Source organism: Netta rufina (assembly GCF_964035555.1).
Source record: "Netta rufina genome assembly, chromosome: 8".
NCBI lineage: Eukaryota > Metazoa > Chordata > Aves > Anseriformes > Anatidae > Netta > Netta rufina.
In genome coordinates, this window is record NC_140131.1 from 13,615,367 (window position 1) to 13,639,370 (window position 24,004).

Sequence of the window (24,004 nt, forward strand, 5' to 3'; positions counted from 1 at the left end):
AAGGATGGTATCGGCATGGGACAAAACACACTTTTGTACCAGCAGCTTTGCAGTATGTTGCTAGTTTCTTAGGCAGCTCTGCTTACTCACAACCTTCTTTCCTAAGCATCACTTAGTGCCCAATGCTAATCAGTCCCTTTAGATGGCTTTTACGAAGTAGATAGCGCATTAATTTGGCATACAAATTGAGAGACTATCTTTGATGGTGAAACAAGATTAAAATACCCATGCTCACATTTCAGTTTCATACATAAAACATAAATAATTCAGTAACCTCCCCAGCATTACAGACAGCTTCATTGCTCTCTCAAACAGTACTTAAAATATACATCTATCGCAAACTTAAAAAAAAAAAAAAAAAAAAAAAAAAGCCAAGGCCATAAACAAATATCATGTTTGCCAAAATACTTTATGTTCCCATCCAAGGGGCCTTTAGTCACAATTCTGACCCAAGATTTCCTCATGAGATGCTGTTTAAGAGCTTTTTTTTAACAAAAAACAAACAAACAAAAAAAAGCCATTCCCATGATAGGTTTTACAATTTGTGTTTCCTTATGGCCAAGGCTGCTGTGTTTTGTTATAAATATATGAAATCAGTAGATTGCCCAGGTCTCCATTTTTACAGGGGATACTGCATCATTAAGTACTGAAAGAATATAATGTAACTATTCAAACTGCTTAAAATATTTCGTAACCATAAATTATTATCCAAAAATATTTTTCAAGTAGATAAAAAGAGTTGTCAATTCTGCGTAGTGAATGCCTCATAAGGGGCTCATTTATGGTTGAAAACTGAATAAAAGCAGTAAATTAAGAACAGACGTAACCATAGAGAAGCTGTAATCCACAGCAGATTTCCTTGGTGAATGAAGTATTGTTATGTGGATTTATCCTCTTTGCTTGTACAGTTAACCAGTCACATCTGTGGCCAAAGTGCTGTCTGTGCACACAGACAAGTTGGGTTCAGTCACCCCGTGGAGGTGGGCACATGCTGGTTTACACTGTAGTGATAAAGTGCAGAATAAACTTCACCGGCTGTTTCGTTGGAGTGTGCTCTGCTGAAGGGCAGATATAACATTGAAGCTGAAGTCCTGTGACTCAGAGCCATAAAAATCCTAGGATGTTTGAAAAACTGGAGGCAGCAGTGCATTTCCTCTAGATTGTATATTAGTATTGCAGGCCTTGTTTTCTGGCAAGTTACAAAAGACTCTGTCGCTGACTCACAGAATTAGTGTTTGTACTTCCTAAATACGATAATGAATGGGAGCTGCTTGAGCTATAGTGTTTGTGAAGGGAAAGCCACTTGTTATAAATATTCATTTGACAAAATGTAAATAGTTTTATAGGAGTGTAAACTGTTGCAAGTTATTTGATTCAGTACAGTTGTCTCTTCCGTATTGTTTGTCACAAATGCACATAATGAACCAGCCTGGATGACATGTAGACTTGACAGTGAATTAGTTTAGCTGTATTGCTGTTTGTTTAACTTTGTGATTACACACCAGTCCGACAACTCATCTCCTTTGTCTTCAGAAAGCCACAGCAAGTTCCATTTTTCTTATGTCTTTCCATTTGATTTCTTAGCTTCTTCCAGTACCTCAGTGTATCATTGCACACTAATTTTGGCTTTACATCAGGAAGTTGTATCTACAGTGAGATCACCAGCTTATTAAACTGGAACATTCAAAAAAAAAAAAAAAAAAAAAAAAAAGATTCTTGTGATTTTTTTTTTCATTACTGAGAGCTTTTTTTAATTATAAGGCACGCTTCCCTGACAACAGTAGGTTTCATTTCTAGTAAATAAGCTTCCTTCCAACCATGTCTGAAAAAAGAATTAAAAAAAGTACCGTAAAGACAGAAACAAATGTTGTCACTTAAAATTCCTCACACTGGTCATTTAGAAACCACTGTATTATTTACTTTTATATAAAAATAAAAGCACATTAAGTTCATATTTCTTCTTTAATTCAGGTTGTAGAAAAAATAATAAATAGTCATGACTGTGCCAGCATCAAAAGTGAACTGCAACACGTGCATCTGTATTACAAAGAAGACTACGAGCTTCTGTACTGTTCATAGATGCAGCATGCACGTGAACTGAAACCACAGATATAGACAGTCAACCTCCTGCTGTTTTGAAGTATGTGCTCAAGTTAATATGTGCATGCCCATGCTTAAATATTATGACTATGTACATGTATGTAGACAGAGGCTTACAAAATTTCTTTTAATAGTCCATAAGCATTAATTGCCTTTAAAGGTTTGGTCCTTAACTTGAACTGATTCCAAAAGAATCAAAAAAACTGTAGTGTTCCTTTAAATTAATCACGGACTTTCAAAATGCTATCTATTCTGTTTGATTTTGCTCCTAACATAATTTAAAATTTACATTTTTACATTTTGTGCTAAGCAAAGAGGTCACAATTCTATGCCTACTATGTAGGGGCATAAAGGGTATGCAACATTTATACAACAACAAATGTGGATCGGGGCAGTTTTGCTGTTTGTTTCCATGGTCAAAGTCCTTGTATATCTCTTGTTTTGGTCTAATATTATGTTTTCTTAAAGGAAAAATTTAAAAAATAAAAATAAAAAAATCCAGTGCTTTAGAAGGTAAAGTAACTAAAGTATTTTGTTTCTAAGTTTTGTCCTGCAATCTTTTTCAGGCTGTTTACAGTCTGCAGGACTTAACTAGATTGCTATTTTAAGGCCTGTTCCAAAGACTTCTGCTGGCTTCAGTGAGCTTCTATCATGCCTTTAGTGACTCCTGGGAAAATAAAAGATCTGTGTATTTCAAACAAGAATTATTTTTTAATGTTTACTGAAATTTATCCAAAAACCTTGTTATGAAAAATTTAAAGCAGCAGACTAATTTGGTGCTCTGAAAGATCATTTTCTGAAATGGTTGCAGATCCATTTTGAGCTATCAAATGTAGAGGGATTTGGAATTTGCTTGGTTTTATTTTTTCATTTAGTAAGATTTCTTTCCAAGGAGGTCAGCAGGACTTTGCTGAAAGGATTTAATTAAAGTTAGCAAGTAATTTTGTGTTCTGCAGCATGTTACATATTGTGAAAAGGTTATGGATTCACTCAGTGCAGCGCATCAAAAGTGTAGAGGTGATAGGTGAAATTCTTATTGTTGCAAGTGCTGAGATATAATCATTTAAAAGGTCACTTGCACTCAAAAAGAGCATTTATTTAAGTAACTTGTTTTGGGATATGCTGCATTTTTAAAGGTTAAAACAGTGTCTTGCTGACCAACGTGAACAGTCAGATGTAATTTTTTCATTTCTTAAAAAAAAAATCTGCGTGTTACTTTAGATTGTTTATAAACATCCTGTGCCATACATTGTTGTTTTGAAAGCTCAAAATTTGACGTAATTACTAAAACATAGTACTTAGAAGCTTTGAAATCTAGAATTAGTTTGTTACTGCGTACGTTGCAATAGTAGTAAAACTATAATAATTTTAAGTGTAAAGATACAGGTGACAGGATTTATCGAAGTGCACAGTATACATGTAGTATATTGTTTTGTGTATAGGCAGTTGTTCTGGTAGGAAACATCAATTATCTAAAGTGAGGGGGAAAAGATTGATTTTTACATTTTATAAAGTGATTTGGGAATGACATAGAGTATATAGTTATGATAGGCAGACAAAAGTGAATTATATTTGAAATGGTAATGTGAAAGACCATAAAGTCAGAGAGTTTATTTAGGGAACTGAGAAGTAAGGTTTTTAAAACAATTATTTAGTCCTTGCATTTATACAGGAGTTCACATGCAATGGCAAGTATGCTGTGTGTTTAGAAGAGTTTTTTCCCTTTTCTCTAGAAATAGTTCAAATTGGCATTAAATTTCTTTAAGTCACAGTGTTCTTTCCACTTACACTTCTGAACAGTCCATGGACATCAAGGAAGAAGGAGTTTTATAACTACTCTTTGCTGAATAAGATGTTATGGTCAGCCTCTTGATCCTTAAGATTGCCAGTACAGAGCAGTATTTTGTTAATAATTTGTTTTAAATACTCTTGTTGAACCACTATCCTGTAGAAATTTTACTAGCTGTGAAAACAAAAGTATTTTAATGATGGTATTGATCAGTTCTATTCATTGAACACTGCACATTCCAAAGTAACTTATGTGAGTAGGAAAAAAGGAAAAAAATGTACATAAGGAATTAACAGTTAAAAATGAATGACTTACATTTGTTTCAGGATCATTTTTTGCTCAAATAAAACCATCCTCCTTAATTTGTCTTGCTTTCCATTTGAAAGAGGGCAAAATCTATTTCCTGGGCAATTTTGCACAGCACAGATATTAATACTTTGGGGTTTAATTGTATCCTGTGTTTAAATACACTGTGGGTGAAACCCTAGACCTCTGCTTAATTGCTGTGAGAAAATAGCCTGATTTCTCTGAGATTAGGCACACGCTTATGTATACTTTGACCCAAGAGTGCCTCCTTCAGAATTAATCTTCTAAGGTAGTGGGATTTGCTTTTGTACATGCAGTAGACCCATTCATGACAAACGGTGCCTAATAAACCAACTTCACCCTCCAGACCTCTCTTTTGCTGTCAGAGTTTTTCTTCAGCTATTCATTTCACACATCCCTTGTCCAGTTGCTTATTAGCAAATAAACCTTAAAGCAGGCAATAGGAATAAATTTAATGATTCCTCTTAATTAGAGAGGCTTAAGGTTTAAATAATGTGCTGCAGAACTGGAAATGTAAAGAATTTCCATTTAATAGTTAGACAAAAATATTCTCAACCTGATCCAAATATGCTGGCTGTTGGAAGACAAATTTGCTTGTATTTATTTTTTACATTTCCTTTGTGCTATAGTTCAGTTGAACCATCTATTCCATAAAAGTACTTTTCCCTCTGTCATCTGTATTAGGATTGTTTCTATAAGATGTAACAAAAAGTTCTGGTTTTCAAATATTTATATTAGTCAAAGTTAGTCCTGTTTATACTTTTTGGCAATATAACTTTTTCCTTAAAAATGAAGTACTTTAGTTTAACTAAACAAAATGTGTTGAAATGGACAGTCTTATAAACTTAAGTACACTTGGCAACAGAAAGGACCAAGGCTCCAACCAAAAAACACTGACTCATGTGAGTAGCCCCTACTCATACAAATATCTTATTAACTTCAAAGGAACAATCTGTGTGTACTGGAGTTTTCAAAACCTGGCACTAAAGCACCAACCCTGACTGCAAATACCGAGGCAGATGTAGGAGTTTACTTGTTTTTATTAATGCCATTAAAATCGGGAGTTGTGACCATTAGCAAAGTCCTTTATGTGATTTTCTAAAAATAATATTAACACTTGCAGGAGCATGTCCTAAAATTAGAAGATAAAGGCATTTGTTTCAGTTTTGAGTTAACATTAGATAAAATCATCTAAAATCATTTGTTTTGGTTGTTCAGTAAAGCATTTCCCTGTATTTGCATACAATATATGAAGCCCAAAATCCACTTTAATTTGTAAAAGAGTCCGGCTGCAAAAAAATTGACTTCTCTTCTTCAAAATCAGTAACATTGCAGTAGCAGAAATAATGATGTAACATAAGAAGAAAATCCCAGATGAACTGATTCCTTTAATTAAATATTTAAATCAAAAAAATATATGAATAAAATATTATTTAACTTCTATAAATTTGTATTTCTTTAAGCAGCCTTTTCTTTGTCCTTTCAGTTACTTTGATTTATTCTGTGTTATTTTTCTGTCATTTGCTAAATATGTGATCAAAACCAGATTGAGATGAAAGGGTTTTTTGTTGTTTTTGGAGTTTTTTGGTTTTTTTTTTTTGGTGGCTTTTGTTTGTTGTAGGTTGTTTTTGTTTTGTTTTGTTTTGTTTTTATGTTTTATTTTGTTTTGTGGTAAACCCTTTAGCTATTGTTACAGTAATAAGCCTTGGTTGGCTGATAGTGAACTATGTGGTCGGGACTCTCATAAGGGAAATACAGTCTTCATTAAACAAGCCTTTTAACGGCAAGCCAAGCTTGATTAGAATCATATACAGATGAAATCATTTCTTTACAATGCTTTTGTAGTTTTGTGCATTCCCAATAACTCTTTAGGCTTAATAATACTTAGGAGACAGCTGGGTTACTACTTAAGATTCTGTTGTTGCTTCCAATTATTGTGCAGAAGTCAAAATACATAGTATAATTTCTGTTCAAATAACTGCAAGCGTATTAATGTGATATCTAAATGTGAAATGGGTTGGGGCAAAAGTAAACATTACAGAAGGCAAGGAGTTACAGCTTGCTATCTTCTGTGGAATCCCTCTGCCAAACCTGTAAGAAGCAAAACTTAAGAAACAAACAGGAAACTTTCTATGAGTTTTGTTATTGTTACTCTAATCAAGCTGTGACAGCATACGGCAAGCCTAAATACTTTGTGTTGCAAAATATAGGTACCACGTTGTCTGCTTAATTTATATTTGAACAGTTACTAAGAGTTTATACTTCCTTAATTTGGAGTCACAAAGAAAAAAGAAGAAGCAAAGTTCACTAAAAACCTAGGGAAGTAGGAATTATTTTTTTCTGGCATCTCGTCAGAGGGAAAATATTGTTGGTAATGCCAAACAAAAGGAAACAAAACAAATCTCTTAAATCTGTTGGTTAATTTTATTAGCCAGGGTCCAATTAAGCAACTATAATCCTGTTGATCTTTATTACTGATGTGCATTCCTTCCATAGCACAAATCTCTATAGGAGAGAGCTTAAGACTTCATGGATGGCAGAGGCCCGTTGCAAATGACAATTCACTACTAAACAAAGCAAGAAAACAACTCAATCAAAAGGTCAAATTCCTTTCTGTGGGTGATGACGGAAGGATGATAAGAGGGAAGCTTTTTTCTTTCCTTCCTTCATTTAATGCGTCCTTTCCTCAGTAAAGGTAAGCCTCCAAACTCCCTCTAAGCCACTGGACCTCAAAAATGGGTCCAGGCTACTCAGCCAGTTAACAAGGCAATCTGCAACATTAGCCACCAGTGGTCAGACATGGTAGGGTCAGTTGGCATGTGGCTCTTGTTTAGAGTATTCATACTGTTTGAGCTGACCTTTCATTCCTGCCCCATGCACACACATTTCTTCTTCACCTCGCCAGCTGCTAGCCTCTGTGTGCTGTGCAGAGGGAATGGCTAGGCATGAAAGGCATAACCCTGTCTTCCAAGAAGAGGGATTCTTGTAACTTATCATTAAGATTTACAATACTCTGTACATAGCTGTTACCAGATTGTGTGTTCAAGCATGTAGTCTGTACGTGTAAGGCAACTGCCCGTATTATTATTTTTTTTATTTTTATTTGTTGTTAATGTAGATTCTGAGCTGTTTCTACCATAAGACTGCACTCCACGGACAGTCTCACAGACAGGCCATCCCTGCCTGAAGTGGTGTAGGGATTATGCCTATAGTTATTTGATTGAAGGAATTTGTATTGGTCAGTTAAATTGGTCGTGGATGCATTTTTATTTTTATTTTTTATTGTGTGGAAAGAGACAAAGACTTGAATTATGCAAGTTTCTGTGCAATTGCAGTGGGATCAGAAATAATGCTGTGCTAATGCATAAACTCTTGTGAATCCCCAGAGACTGTGCTGGAGTTGTGAACAACCAGTGACAAGGCCCAGCAGTGCAGGGAGTGAGTTATGAATCAGTGCAGTCCTGCTGTCCAGTAATTCAAGTACTCTTTCTTTCCTCTCTTCCTTCTTAAAATACAGATGCAGGTTTGCATCTGCTAAACCTAGCTAATCTATATACTGCCACAGTATATGAATGCTGTTTCACCAGCATTGCTGTTTGTGTTTACAGCCAAAGCAATCTTCTGCTTCAACATTCAATAAAAATAAAAAACTAAAATATCAAGAATGGAAAGGAAATGTTGTGGCAGCTTCTTAGCTACTGAAAATCAGATAACACCTCTAAAGCCAATGGAGCTGCACCAATTTATACTTGTTGCAAGTCCAACTTAAAGTTTTAAGACATAATGCTTTTGGTTTTCTCCCCTACAAAACATTTATGTGTATTCCATGCCACATATATGTGCATATAACAAATTGTTTTAATCTGAAAAGGTTAAAAAAGGGAAACTAGGCCAAGATAGACATCAATAGATGGGAAAATATCAGTAGATAAAAGAAATAATATGAGCTATTCAAATTAACGTGCCTTCTGTGACTCTTGAAAAGGAAAGGTGTCTAGACTATTCAAATATCTTTGAATACTCTTTTTAGATTGACATTCTGTTTATCAATATATATTAGTAGCAACAGTTTAAAGTCATAAACCAATGTCTCTAGCATTAAAATTAAAATAAACACTATACAAAAGAAAATGAAGAGTGAGTAAGGCATAAGTGCAAGTTGGGGTCAGAAGAAGATCATACACAAAAATAATTATCTAACTGTTCAGTGTTCAGGGAAGGGAATTTATTTATTTATTTTTAATTATTATTATTATTTTTTAATCTTTATCCTATTTATGTTACTTTCTTTATAAATGTTCATGGTTCCCATAGATATATAAGCTAGTAGATCTGAAAACACCACCAGTACTTTTTTTTTTTTAAATTTACCTACATTGTCTAATAGATTATTGTTTGAACATCTAAAACTTTGTATTTTCCTTTTCTTCCTGCTTACTTATTAATGCATGCATAAAAATTTCTGATCCAAGATGGCTTTGTTGGATGTGATAAAACCATTAACTGGAGATTTCAAGCCATGTGGTTTAAGTGATGAATGTACCTGTGTTCTACCCCAACATGCACTTTCATTCATTGTCTTTTTAGGTTCTTAGTTTCATGTTTCAAAAGTATCATGATCTTTTATCAGCCCACAATAGCGAGCCTCTTCATCAACAACAGTCCCTGAAGTGAAGGTATAGTTTAAATCATCAGGCAATCTTGGACAAAGAATGCAATGGGGAAAGAGTTCTGAACAGAATTGTACCTTCATGGTCTTTCACTAAAAAAATTTCACTATCAAATTCCAACAAATTAAACTGACCACATCTAACTGAGAAACTTTGTACAATTCAGCATGCCTTTCATAACTGTCTGCCAGCAGCTGGTCTTACCTAAAATTTACAGTGCAATATTTATGAAAAGCATCTTTTTTAATGTATTTATTTTATTTTTTATTTTATTGGTTCACAGCTTGTTCAATTTAATACTGTTTTGTTCAACAGCTAAATTATTGATTGAAGTGTTTGCTCATCTATGAAACATGTCCATCTCTCAATAACATTGTTACAATTTCTCCTTGTTTACTGATAGAGAACTGTTTTATTTCCTGTGCTTTTTATGGTGGGTCAGTTAAACATCTCATTATTAGCTAAAGCAAGATAATCAAAAGTGTATTGCCATTTTGATAACTGATTTTTTGAATAATATTGTTTTGTAGAAAATTGATTTATTCCAGAAAAAAAAAAAAAGTGTTTGAAATTCCTTAAAATTGTCCTCCTCCCATTATGAAGGACTTACAATTTAACTTACATGGATGACATAATGTCATTATAATATCTACTTGTGTTATACAGTAATGACAGTCTACATGTCATTACAGCTATTTAAATTAACAGGTTCTAGCAATAATGTTTCAGAGCAAAACTAACACAAAGTACCTGTAAAAATTTTGACGATTTTCTTGATGATAGTAAAATTGAACTTTTAATCTGACTTTTGTAAGTTCCTCTTTCTGCTTGGGGTGAAAGTCTCTTTTTCCTGCTTTTTATCAGCTGAACCAAAGTTTTCCTTGTCTCCTTTTTTTTACTCCCTTTTTCACTCTTTATCGTGCTTTATTGCTAAATTCAGATTGTAAAGACCGCATCATGCTTTAAGCCAGTTATCTATACACACCACACACACATCTCAAATAAGAGGTATGACATAACATTCTTTTGTTGAATATTGAGTGGTTAGACCTACGCATTTGTAGGTCTCACCACTCTATACTTGAACAGGGCTAACAAGGTAATTTCACTATATACTCAATATGTTCTCTAGTACTTGTAGAAAAAGAAAAAAAAAACTACAATATTCCTTTCTATTTGTGTAGACCTTGATTAATTTTACTTTTAACATCCATTTACTGTAACTGCTCTATTATCTCCAACTTCATTTCCATTACAAAAGTTTATCTAGATAACGTTTTTAAAGTTCAATTATATATATTAGATCCAAATAAAAAGCATAGAAGATTTTAAGTATTTTTGAGAAGCAAACTTGTAGAGCTGTGATTATTTATCTGTGACATCTTAATTCTTGAAAAGTAGGAGTATCAAATTACCTGTTGAAAATAAATGCATTGAAACAACTTGTAATTACATGCCTATTTTGTCTGCATTTGGATAAAACATTAGCTTCTGCTGTTTTTCCTCCAGGACTGATAAATTCAAATCAAATGCCACCCTGACCAAACAGTATTCAAATGTCCATAAAAGTAAAAGAAACAAAATAAGGTGCACTCTGGTCGTGTTGATTTTACCATTTGTTTCAAGTTGTTTGCTTACAATTATCATAATAACTGAAAGGTTAGCAGGAAGACTGTGGAAGGCAGGGGTAACTGCAAAAGAGATTCATGTCAGAGCAATGTGAATACTAATGCACCTCCTCTCTAGGTGAAAGATCAGTTTGCCTGGAAGCACTGCAAGATGTAGCACAGTGATTTGTAAACTACACACATAAACTTAAATTAGTAGAATAGTTATATACATTATAGTGCTTGTATCTTTTTTTTTTTATTACTCTTTTATAGTTAATAATTAATTGATACCTTGTGTCATTTTTAATAATTTCCAGATAACCCTGGTGTTATAATGTGAAGTTCTTTATTTCTAATTCAGCTCATCGTTTGTATGTGTTGTCTATAGTAGTAATGCGTTCCCCAGGGCTTGGTACTGGGGCCAGTCCTCTTTAATATCTTTATCGATGATCTGGATGAGGGGATCGAGTGCACCCTCAGTAAGTTCACAGATGACATCAAGTTAGGTGTGTGTGTTGTTCTGCTTGAGGGTAGGAAGGCTCTGCAGGAGCATCTGGATAGGCTGCACCAATGGGCTGAAGTTCAAAAAGGCCAAGTGCCGGGTCCTGTACCTGGGGCACAATAACCCCAAGCAGAGCTACAGCCTGGGAGATGAATGAGTAGTTGGAAAGCTGCCAGGTGGAGAAGGACCTGGGAGTATTGGTGGATAGTTGGCTGAATATGAGCCAGCAGTGCGCTCAGGTGGCCAAGAAGACCAACATCATCCTGGCCTGCATAAGAAGCAGTGTGGCCAGCAAGTCTAGGGAAGTGATTGTCCCCCTGTATTTGGCTCTGGTGAGACCGCACCTCGAGTACTGTTTTGGGCCGCTCACTATAAGAAGGACATCGAGGTGCTCGAGCAAGTCCAGAGTAGGGCGACTAAGCTGGTGAGGGGTCTGGAGAAAAAGTCTTATGAGGAGCAGCTGAGGGATCTGGGTTTGTTCAGCCTGGAGAAGAGAAGGCTCAGGAGCGACCTTATCGCTCTTTATAAGTACATTAAAGGAGGCTGTAGCGAGGTGGGGGTTGGTCTATTCTCCCACGTGCCTGGTGACAGGACAAGGGGGAATGGGGTAAAGTTGCGCCAGGGGTGTTTTAGGTTGGATATTAGGAAGAACTTCTTTACTGAGAGGGTTGTGAGGCATTGGAATGGGCTGCCCAGGGAAGTGGTGGAGTCACCATCCCTGGAGGTCTTTAAAAGATATTTATATGTTGAACTTAGCGATATGGTTTAGTGGAGGACTTGTTAGTGTTAGGTAAGAGGTTGGACTCGATGATGTTGAGTTCTCTTCCAACCTAGACAATTCCATGATTCTGTGATTCTGTAATTTTACTTCTCATTCAGATAAATGTTGTAGTCCTTTAGGTTTTACCATATAGAAGCTTACAGTGAAGCTGGTGAGAGTTTTCCTGGATTTTGTAGCTTGTATGTCTGGCTCCAAAAGCTGGAAGCTTACACTCAAATCTGTCTTCACCATTCTCTTAGAGCTGGACATCCACAACATTTGCAGGCACTCAAGTGCTCAGTATTATCAAACTATTGAATTTTAATTGCAGAATAAATGATTTCAAAACTAGTGTTACAGAGAAGCAATAGGCATAATAATCTAGGACCACCGACCACAGGTTCTCCACCAGTGTGGTCAAATGATGTCATCTGAACCCAGTACATGAGGAAACAGGCCCATGCTTTTTGCCCTGCCTGTATCCTTTCAGAGTATAGTGCAACTCTGACAGGGAATTAGACACCAAATACGTGGAGCCTACACAGTTGCAGATGTTTTCATTAAAGAACATAGAATAATTTGGAATAGCTGGCACTAACAGCATGCACCAAAATAAACCTGGAAATATATTATTGAAAGGAACAAGGAAAAGGAAAGAGGAAACAAATTGCTGACCTACTTTAGCATCAGATGAGAAACAGTCTCCTTCAATTCATATGTCCACATAATGGAGGGAAAGAGTATCAGGAGTGAAGTCAGGTGAACAGCCTGCATGTAAAGCTCTTGCATTGAGAAGGGTATCTGTATTTCTGTAAGATGTTATCTGTTGACAACATGATGTTGATATCTGATGATTGGGTTTGCTATTATGGTCTCGATAAGTTTGTAGGATGATGTTCTGCAAACCTGTTTATCTATAATACAGGGCTAAATCTTCTTGGTAACTGTTTTGTGTTAGGTTTTCCAAGTAATTTCTCCTTATGTCACATCTGGAGTATTGTCTGTTATGGTTAGATTTTATAATCCTAGGGGGAGCAGTGCACATTATCAGTAAAATGTTTATCTTTAAGACCAGGAATTAAGTCCTTTCTTGGCCAATGCTCTGAAGTGTATACTCAGACTTCCAGCTACTTTTAATCACTTTCCTTTTAGAACTTCAGGAAGTGGCATCCCCTGTCCCAGCCCCTTTATTAATGGCCAGTTGTAAATGACTTTAGCAAATGGAGCACCATTTGTCACACTGTAGCAAGTGATGCACTGTACTGTATTTCTAGCCCTACCACTTAATTTAAGCATTGAGATTTATAGCTTGTCATCATCTGTTCTATCTTTCTGTTCCTTCTTTGTGCCTTCCCAAGTGCTAAAACAGGTTGTTGGGAAAAGGGTTTATACATAAAAGCAAAGACATTTCTGCCTTGACTCAGAGCATTGAAAAACACTAATTCAACTCTTTCACTTGTATAGTGTATTCTCCTGATGGACTTTCTGCTTCTACTTAATTGCTTCTCCACATTTAACTGATATTTTATGAAAAGATCCCCCTATTTTACAATTTCTCTCAAAATAATCCCACTGTAATTTAGTTGCAATCACCTGTGTATACACAACGTTTGTTTATTGCTTTGAAAGGCACATATGGTACAGACGGCAGCCAACTTGTACTGCAAATTAAAAACTTTTGTTTGAACTTGAAATTAGTTCTTTCTTCAGTGCACTGCTCTACTCCACACCATCAGCAAATTTCACGGGGCTACAAATTTGTAGCCCATTCCTCTGTCCAGGCTATATAGATTTTTATATAGATTACAGACAGCGTGTGTGATTTATATACTGCCACATGGAAAGTGGCAGGCATCCAAGAAGCGACCCCACTGGTTTAAAACTCCTCTGAATCAAACATCTGTTCTGTGTTTGTGTGCATTTGTTTGTTTGTTTACTTAAGAGCACTGAGCATTGGCCTTGCACATGCTTACCCTGTTTCTCCTAATAGTGCAGATAGGTCGTTGGGGTTTGTAACACTATAGTAGTTATAGCAGAGAGCAGACGTTTTTCTTGCCATCCTGGTGCTACTGGCAATCAACTGCCTGTTTCCCTTCAAAGTGGTGAGACCACTGGTCTCTTGGTCAACACTGTGGATGCATAGCTGGACATAAGGGTCCTGAAGAAAACATTATGTCCACAGAGGTGTGTTTTAGTGCTCCCAGACCGCAAACATTTGTCCCATTCCTCTAATGCCCAACATCTTGTGAAGTAGTTTCACTGATGTAAAGTGAGTACACAGTGCAAATTGCAGAGCTTCCAAGTACACTAATGCTGATGTTTGGCATTGCTTATGCACAGATGTAGCTTACCCAATAGGCACAGGTTAGGAAAGGATCAGGACCAGTAACAAGCGTTATGCACGTTGTCTGACAGGTCAAAGACAGTGAAATTGACAGCCCATTTCTCAGTCTTTCTGTAGCAGTTGTGTCACCAGCTCTGCTTTTTGCACTGAAAGAATGCTTAAACTGTTCCAGTGCTGCTCTCCTGAACCTGTGCAGCTACAAGCCTAAGCAGGGGCTTGTCATGTGAAAAGGGTATAAGAAGCTTTCAGAAATTCCGTATAAATAATATCATATGACTGAAACTTTTCAGAACAAAAGAGTTAAAGATCAAGCAAATGTTTTTAGCTGGAATTCTAGTTGCACATTTCTACCCCTCAGCAGCCAAGCAGGAAGGCAGGACTTGCCTGCTCCATGTGCCTGCAGTAGGCTGCAGCCTCAGCTGAGACTGATGAGCTCTCCATGTTTACCAGTAAGGATATGTAAGCTGGATAGTTGCTTGCAGTCTCTGAGCTAGCTTTCAACTAACAGTTGGACCTGAAACATTTTCAGTTTCCCATGGGTGCTTAAAAAACCCTAGCTCATAAACAAAGAATAGAAGAACTGAAAAATGACTCATTTAACTGCTGTTTCCAATTGGTCTTCTTTAAATTTTCAAGATGAATTCCAAGCAGTCTACTACATTTATGAGAAATAAGAAGTCACTGAATTACTGAACAAAATGAATCAAATTCAATACTAGAAAAAGCAGGTAAAACTTTAATAAATTTAATGAAGCTGCACCTGTTCACATAGCTTTGAGTCTTAACCCAGCCAGTCACCTTGTATTCTCCTACATTTACCCAACTTTATTTTATCCAGCATATTCTCAGATGCTCTGTGTCCTCTGATGCAACTTTACTTTGAATGTAATCCCTTTGTATATGCTAGCCAAAATCACATTTGTTTGTTTTCCCGGAGCTGTATCACATTGCAAGCCCTTATTTAATTTGCTGTTTGCTACTAGCCAGGAGTCTTTTTTATTATTATTATTATATATTTTTTTATAGTGCTTTCCAAACACTATCTTCCTTCCATAGTATATTTGTGTTTCAGATTATTTCCCTTAAGTATTTGACTTTTTAGTTTTCATTACTGAATGTTGTTTTGTCTTGTTTTCCACATTTTCTCCCCAGCTCTTGTAAGCTCTGTGGGTCTCCCTGTAACTGTTTCTTTACTTTCATTTCAGTAAGGCTTCATAGGCAAATAATGTGCAGCTAAGTTGCGTGTCCCCCCTCCCTCCCCCCTTTTTAAATTTTTTTATTATTTATTGGTAAGAAAGGAAAAAATGCAAAAAGCTTACAATGGAAAAAGGGGAAAAGGTAACAAATTAAATTAACACCAATGGCCAGAGGATTTCACTGGGTACCTGTATACATACAAATGTTAAAAGTTAGTATGATACCTTCAGATATCCCCTGACATATCATATCATATAATAAATGTTTTTTTCTGTTGTTGTTGTTGTTGAATTGAATATATCACAATAATATGAAACGTTTTTATCTCTTTTGAATGTCCACAAACTTTCTTTTTATGTACAGGCATGTAGTCAAAAATATTCTATAAAGCAATACTGTTCTTGTTACTCAAAACAAAAGTGCCAGCATTTTACCTCTTTTCAGGGCAGAGCTTTGTATTTTAGTTAGTGGCTGCTTTAACTATGCACTAGGATAGAATGAAGCTTCAACACCATCATGATGGTTTTTTAAGCAGTGTTTTTCCAATTTCAGATGCAATTGTAAGAGCATAATCTAAGACATTCCCTCTGGAGCTGCCTCCATACACAAACACACTTTAATAAGTGAGACCTCTGCCAAGGTCATCAAGACCAAAATGAACAACAAAAAAATAATCATCGGCACTACTTTTATTTAGTTTGTGACCCAACTTTACCCTTTAAATATAGAAGGATCAACATACTGGGGCACGACCTCAAAGAGCTGTCATGTCACTTTTACTCTACTTTTATTTTAAAATGTTATGTAAGTTGGGAAACTCAGCTGCAATGTGTGCTGTATCATATATCTAAATTTATTTCTCTGGATTATGGGAAATATCTGTGGAATGGGTGTGTTTAATTATTTGCAGATTTATATTAGTACTTTAGGATTGAAATGGCAAAACTGAAAAATAAAAATGTCACCAGTAAATTTTTAGCAACTGAAAGTGGTCACCTTATTAGTAGTCAGTAGTTCTGTCCAAATCCTCAGCAATTCTTTATTACTGCTCTCAGTTGACCTCAGTTTGGTTCAGACTTGAACAAGTCACTGACTAAACAAGAATTGTTATAACAGGAAAGCCAAAGCCTTTTCCCCCCACATAAAATAGTATCTTCAACAGCCCCAATTCCATCCTCTTTTCTTAAAATTATTTTGAGGCTCAATCTTCTGTATTAAAGGCAGGAAAATAACTATAGTTTAGTGCCAGAGATTTATTTTGTCTTTGTTTTGGTTTGGTTTTCACACTGAGGTTGGAACACAAAGGCAAAATGCTCCTTTTTGTAGCTAATAACCCCAAAGAAGTCCTGTATCTGCAACTAGGGTAACTGTTCATCTAGCAAATAACTTGATCATATCCAGACATAACTGTGGCATCAATAAAACAGTCTGTGATTTTTTGATATAGTTTATGGTGAAAACTGTATCTTCTTTACTGAATCTGCAAAGGTAACTTTTGAGATAATAAGTAACAATCATGCTGTCTTGCTTCAGAATGACGAAATATTATTTTAATTTCACTGATATACTATTCTTATTGTGACAATAAGCAGGAACTGCATTGGATAGCATGACATTTCAGTAGTTTTAACATTAACTCACATTTCAAGGATAAATGTGGAATTCCAGTTGTGGAAAAATACGTTTCAATTTACTGTGTTTAAAAAAAAAATGATGCTTCCATGTAGAAATATATTCTTTCATTTTATTAAAAAGTGGGCTTTAAAACATCATTCTTTAACCAAAGGCAGGCATCTGGAGAGAAACAGAAATTGTGAGATATAAACTTTCCCTAGCATTTCTAAAGAATATTAGTTTAAAAAAAAAAGTTCAAAGCTCACATTTGAGCTGCTATTCTGATTCTGTGACCACTGTCGTAGGCCTGGTACGCATTAGGAGAACATAATGTATCCTGAAATTTACCCAAAGGAATGGAAGATCATGACTCTAAACACGCAACAAGAGTGCAGCAACACCTATGTCTCCTTTCCCACAGAAGGCAGCAGGATCTAACATAAGGACATTTTCTTTCAGCCTTTTCCCTGAATCTATTCCTCAAACAAAGCCCAGCTACAAGGTAGGAGAAGGCAGCAATCAACTCCATTGCAGTACATAAGAGTCTTAAGGAAATGTTATTTCCATGTTTGCGAGGGAGGGGCAACAGACCAAAAAAGAACCAAATTGTGGGCTGGGATGTTCATAGCACTACATGGGCATGGTGACATTTGGTGTTTTCCACAGTGGATGTGAAATACCAATAATGTTTTCATCTCATATGATAAACCAAATCAGGCACAAATATAGTTTTGAAAGTTCTCAGTTTGGTTTTGTAAAAGTATGGTATTTCATCAGTTTTTGCATAGCAGTCCTTTTATCTTTAAAATACAGACCATCATGTCAAGCCCCAGTGAAAAACTGTGATTCAAAGTTTGGAACATATTGTGGATGTCGATGTCATATTTTCTTCCTTACCAATATTGTAGCTTTTTTATTTGATTTCACATAAATGTGTTTTCACATAAAGTTTGGAGCCATTTCTATTCTGAAATTTGTCCGCTTCTGCTTTTGAAGTTTTTCAGAGATACCTTCAAAAATATTTTTTTAACTGCCATCAAACATTGTAGAAAAACTAGTAAAGTGGGAATAAAATTATGACTTTTTTTTTTTTTTTTTTTTTTTTTTTTTTAATACAAAGAATAAATCACTCTTAAATTTAGAAGCAACTATGACATGGGCTTCATTTATCCTGTCTTTGGCGTGGAGATGAACTAGTTATGTTTTTCTCACTCTTTTGTAGTCAAAAGATCATCCAACCCTTTTCCAAAAAAATGTTCATGGAACACCTTGTCTCTGACCCTAATTCAACAGCTAGGAAAGAGGGGTTATAAATTAAAAATATATATATTATTTAAATAAATTGTACTCAATGATTTAAAATAAAAACCTTAATTTCATTGCTATAATTACAAATATAGGTTCCCAACTGTGTCTGCCTGCAGGTACTGACTGCAGCGGGAAGCCAGCCCCCAATTACGCCTGCCTGCGGGTATTGATGGTAGTCAGGAGCCAGGTTTTGCCTCTGCCTGCTGGGAGGCTTTTGATAACAATTGGGAAGCAGCTCCTGACAGCTTCTGACACTGCCTGCTAGCTGGCACGAACAGCACTCCTTCTGCAGCTCACCAGTGGTCTACAGGCAGCTGAGTTATCCTGGATCAGATTAACCTCCAGAGGTCCTTTCCAGTACTGTTTTTTTTAAATAGTATGATATGACTTGCAATAAATTTCAGGTATGTCAACAGGATTTTAGGAAAGGGTTTGTTTTAGAAGAAGCTAATGAGCTCTGCTGATAGATTATGCTACTAGAGAGGAGAGAATGAATTTATTATGTCAACTAGAGGCTTTTCTAGAAAGTTGTATAAATTTAAGAGCTCTGCAAATTATCCTCTATTAGTACCCTGAGAAAGGACTGTTAACTGAATAAGTTGTGTAGGAGCCTCTCACAGTGACTACAGAAGAGTCTATCAGTGCCCACCTCCACCATCAAAAAAAATGCTACACCAGATCACCAGTCATGTGATGGCTCACAAAGACCTACTCAGTAATTCAGTGATTGGAATTTACTTTACAAAGTCAATCAGAGCTTAATTCTGAGAGAATGGGTGGGGGAGTACGAGTGCTCTGGCTCTGCTCCATCTTCTGTCTGCCATAGGTTTTGTCATGGAGCTGTTAACCCAAGAGGTGGCAGAATAATAGCTTGAATTAAGTAAACACTAATGCAAAAAGTTTCCTACCTTGGTGAAGCCAATAAAAGGCATGTTTGTACTTGCAGTCTCCTGAAGAAAATAAATATGAATCCAGTTTTTAATTCTGCTTGCTGTACATTGGACTCTAAAGAACAGATGTTCTTGATGGAGAGTACAGTGATAGTTTTTGTTTCTCTTCTGAATGATAATCAGTGACCTGTATTAAATGTGATCAGCCTCCTCTCTTCCAGATACAAATGTTCTGCAAAAGCTGACACAGTTGAGATAACTGGGCTAAATGCTCTTCTCTGGTTCATGGTTTCCAGACAACTAATAAGCCTGATTCTTCAGAACATTTTGTTCATCATCACTCTCTAGAAATGGTCAGAGACCAATAAGCCAAGTTTGCATTGAACTCTTTAAGTTCATCAGTGGTACCTCTGTCTTAGAAATCACTGAATGTTCAGGATTTATTCCACAGAATATGTGGCTCTCAGCAATTAATCATCAGTATAATTAGGCACTTCTTCAGTTATGAGCCTGAAGCCTGACTGGAAAACCCTCTAATAGGTGCAAGTAACAGGCGGCAGTTTTTATATAATCGTATTCAGAGGATATGAGAGGATAATAAACATCAGTATTTGAAAGCAGGAATCATGAGGCAAGATGCCTATTACATTTTTCCTGGTAACAATTATTTTAAAAAATCATTTTTAAAAGTTAAAAATTATAAAAAGTTGCTAAAAGCATTAGCTCATGATATTTTTTGAGAGGCTAAATTGACAGCATCTCATATTGCAAGTTGAAGAATATAACTGGCAGAAACATTTCCATTTCCTAATTATTCTGGACCTCATGCAAACTCAGAAATTTATATCAGAGTTCCTAATATTGCAATAAACCTTCAGTTTTCTGTCATCTCAGACAGAAAATTGTTACATAGTCTACATTATATGCACACTTATCACAAAAATAGTCAACTATTAATTGATTCCTGTCTTAATGAGGTTGTACAATTTAAGGAGATGAAACCCACAACTAGGCCTTATTGAACACTATTATAGACAAGAGGATCTTGCCAAATTTTTGAAGTTCTAAACTTGTATTTCAAGATAAAATGAAGAAAAAGGTTTAGTACAAACTTGACACTGGAAATATTATTTTCATGTCATTTACTTTAGAATATCAGCTAGAAGTGCACTGTTTTAATTTCACGTCTCCAATGAAAATTTGTTGTTCTTGAGTTAAAATTGCAAATGAAAGTAAAAGGTTATGTTTTGAGATTTCCAAATGATCACTTCTGTTTGTTTGTTTGTTTTTTAAGTAATTTGTGTTTATTTATTTGGTATGTTCCAACTTTGGGGATTTCAATTTTAAATTACAAGGATGTATTGTTTTGTTTGGAATTCTTACAAGTTCATTGCTTGAAAGTACTCCAAAGTACTTTCAGATTAAATGCAGAGCAATAGTTTTAAATACGTGACGCCAAGTAGTTGAATGTACAATTGCATCTTGGAAAAAGAGTATGGTTAACAGAATGACACTGAGAAGGCATACAGCCATTAACTAGTTCCAGTCATTAACTATTAAGATTGATATAAAGTCTGGTGGTGCCTGAACCTCTCTAAAGATAAGTCTTACTTATTTGCTTATTGACTCATTTTCAGAACAAAACCATTATATGCAAAGTATTGCTTATACAGTAAAAGAAATAGCTGCAATGACTATGGGTAGGTTATGGGTTATAGAGTGAACACGGGCTATAGACTGAATCAACCTTGTTTCTTCCAGGTTTAATATACATACTTAGTTATTTCAGGGGCTATGATTTCTGCCAAGCTCTCAGTTTTGCATAGGCTTTAAAGAATAAGGTAGTGGGGAAAAAACCTGCAAATCTGCCAAAATTTAGTCTTTAGAACTGAGATTCATTTTGTTTAGAAAAAGACCAATCATAAGTTACCTCACTCCTTCAAAAAGTAATTCCTGAAGTGGTTCAATCAACTACTGGCATTTCATTCTTTCCTTCCTTGATAATTTTCTCCTTATAGGTGCTGTTGCCTACAAAGTCAAAAAATATATCAGATAAAATTAAACCAATATACTGTATTGGCTGTAATTGTTGTAGAAGCCTTCTGATACTTAATGATACGAATTACAAAAGATTAGCAGTAACTAAATTAAAAGTCTGTTATTCAAAAACACTTGAGAAGTTTCCAAAAGAATTTGTTGTCTTTCCTTTTTATCCATTGTGGTTGAGTTCAAGATAATACTTGAGGGCATTTACTACCCCATGTATAAAATAATCATTAAGTATTTTGACAGCAATAGAAATCAAAGGTAGTTATGTTCCACAAGTATAACAAGTATTTATCTCACTGTGTTCAGAAAAGAAGCAGACGGAATGTATTTCCAGTATTATTAAGCATTACAACTTGTTTAAAAGCTCCTGAATTTGCGGTGCAGTGTACCTGAATCACAGATTGTATATTATTCCCCAGTCTCATTAGAGCTTTCAAGGAGAAAGCCATCCTTACTTCTACAAGCTACTAGTGTATCTGCCAATGCAATTTATGGTGCAGGAGTGACCATTAACTCCTACTCCTTTAAAACATATTTTCTCTTAGAGACCTTGACAAGTTAGATATAGGACAAAAGTGTAGTTTATTGACTTCTGATTGAAGAAGATGGAAAAGTAGTCTACTAAAGGAAAAAAAAAAAAAAAAAGAAAGTAACAAAAATGAACTTTGAATTATGTATACAGTAGGGTAATAAACAAGATGTCGTAACTACTAAATCCTTCCATGAGCATATACTGTTATTTTTTACTTGTATTTCACCGGAAGTTAAAAGAGTACGACCCTATTGCGCTTGATGCTGTATGGACAGAGCAAAAGCATACTTGTCTTAGAGAATTTACTAAATACATTTTTATTAAACCATATATTCATAATCCTCACCATGTACCTAAGATGTTAGTGACAGCAGTCAGCTATTGTAACCTACCAAAATGAATATGTACTTCCCCTCTTAAAACAACATTTGTATTCCATTCATACCTACAGACCCTAAACAAGATTAGGGCAGCAATGAGCTGCCCTTGCACTGTACCAGAGCATTACTAGCATGTCAGGAGCCAGAGAAACAAAATAAGTGGCAGAGCATCCCAAGTAGAGCATGTCAGAGGCAAGTAGAGAAACTGCAGCCTTCCTTCCAGTACAGTTCCATGCTGTCTAGATCCCAGTAATGAAGCCTTGTTCAGTCCAACACTTACTTATGCAGCACTTGCTCATGGCCATGGTCCTATTCAGTCCAATTCGACAGGCTGCTGCCAGCACACCTCTTGGTGATGAATATTTGCAGTGTCTGGCTTTAATCATGGCTAAATAAATTTTGTTATGAAAAAAATGTAATTGATATTGAAAGGGATACTAATTTTCAGAGTACATTTTCTATTCTAAGTATTTCTACTGCTATCAGTGGGAATAAGATTAGATTTTGTTTCAGCTACAGCCCAGAGAACATGGTCTCATTGTGAGTTACAGCAACATCATAGCTAACAGTGGTTATGCTGTGGGGAAAGTTGCAGCATGTAGTGGTATTTCTAAAGACCTGTACAGAAAAAAAAATAGTAATAGGCAAATAAAAGAATATAGAGTGCACAGTTTGATAAAGGCGTGAAGTCAGAAACACTTAGCTGTCTGACTCACTTAATTGTGCTTTCAGTCACATGGCATGGACGCTCTGTGTTTTGTGTTTCTTTGTTCCCCAGCATAAGACTATTCAGACTTTTTTATAGAGAAGTCCAAAAAATTCGTTGTCTTGCAAGCAGTCTGATATGGATACTGGATGAGATGGTAAATACAGACAGTCTAATACTTCTATTATGACTTTGCTGTCTCTTCAAATTCATTACCTCATGAATTTCTAGTGAAATGTAGATGTAGATTCCAAGGAAATGTTTTTCAAAAACCCGGGATCTGCAGATAGGAAATGACATCTTACCCTCTATTCATTTTAAACAGTCAGAGATTTGGCAACCTTGGTAAAAATGTCAAATAAAAAAAATGAAACTATTTCAAATGAAAGGTTTAATCAAAGCTTTGAATTTAACCAATAGGAAAGTCAGAACCTTTATACTCTGCTTCTGTTATGTTGCATCTCAAAAGCACAAATTAAATGTCAGAAAAGAATTGATTTTCCCATCTTGGGACTGACAGCTACTTAATTTCTTTGATATTAAATATAGTATTAAGGTTGTAGGAAACCCAAAAGAGCTCCTTACGTTTCCCAGAGATTTCTTTTTCCCTCTATTTGTTTTGCTTTACTCCATTCTTTATGAGAAGTAAACGGGAGACCACAAATCACACAAATCATGAAAGATCCATATAGGTCTTGAATATTGAAGGTTTAGTTCCTGTGTCCCAACTCAAGGGCACATAGGAGAAACAGTCCTAACTTTACTTGCAGAATGATGGGCTGGCTGAGTTATTGCTGCTGAGAAGAGATCTGAGACTTATAAAAGTTAGTTTCCTGGGGATGGACGGACAGATGGGACACACACACATAAAGCTTAGTGCTCGTTAGTGAACAAAAACCATTAAGAAAGGAAAAGGAGCAGTCATTACATTATGTATAAGTCCATGATGCTCTCTCAAACCAGACTCAAAAAGTAGTTTTAGAACTTGAAAAGTTACAGAGAAAGGCAGGTAGAATGATCAGAACAGTTTCTGTAAAAGAAATAACTAGAAGCTTTGCAGCCTGGTGACTGATGAGAAATATGATAAAACTATAAAATCAGAATAGCATGGAGGAGATTAGGGAACAATTATTCACTATTTCTCATAATACAAAAAAAATAGGCATGAGATTATATTGTCAGATATGAAGTTAAAATGAAATAATATATATAATAGTACATAATAT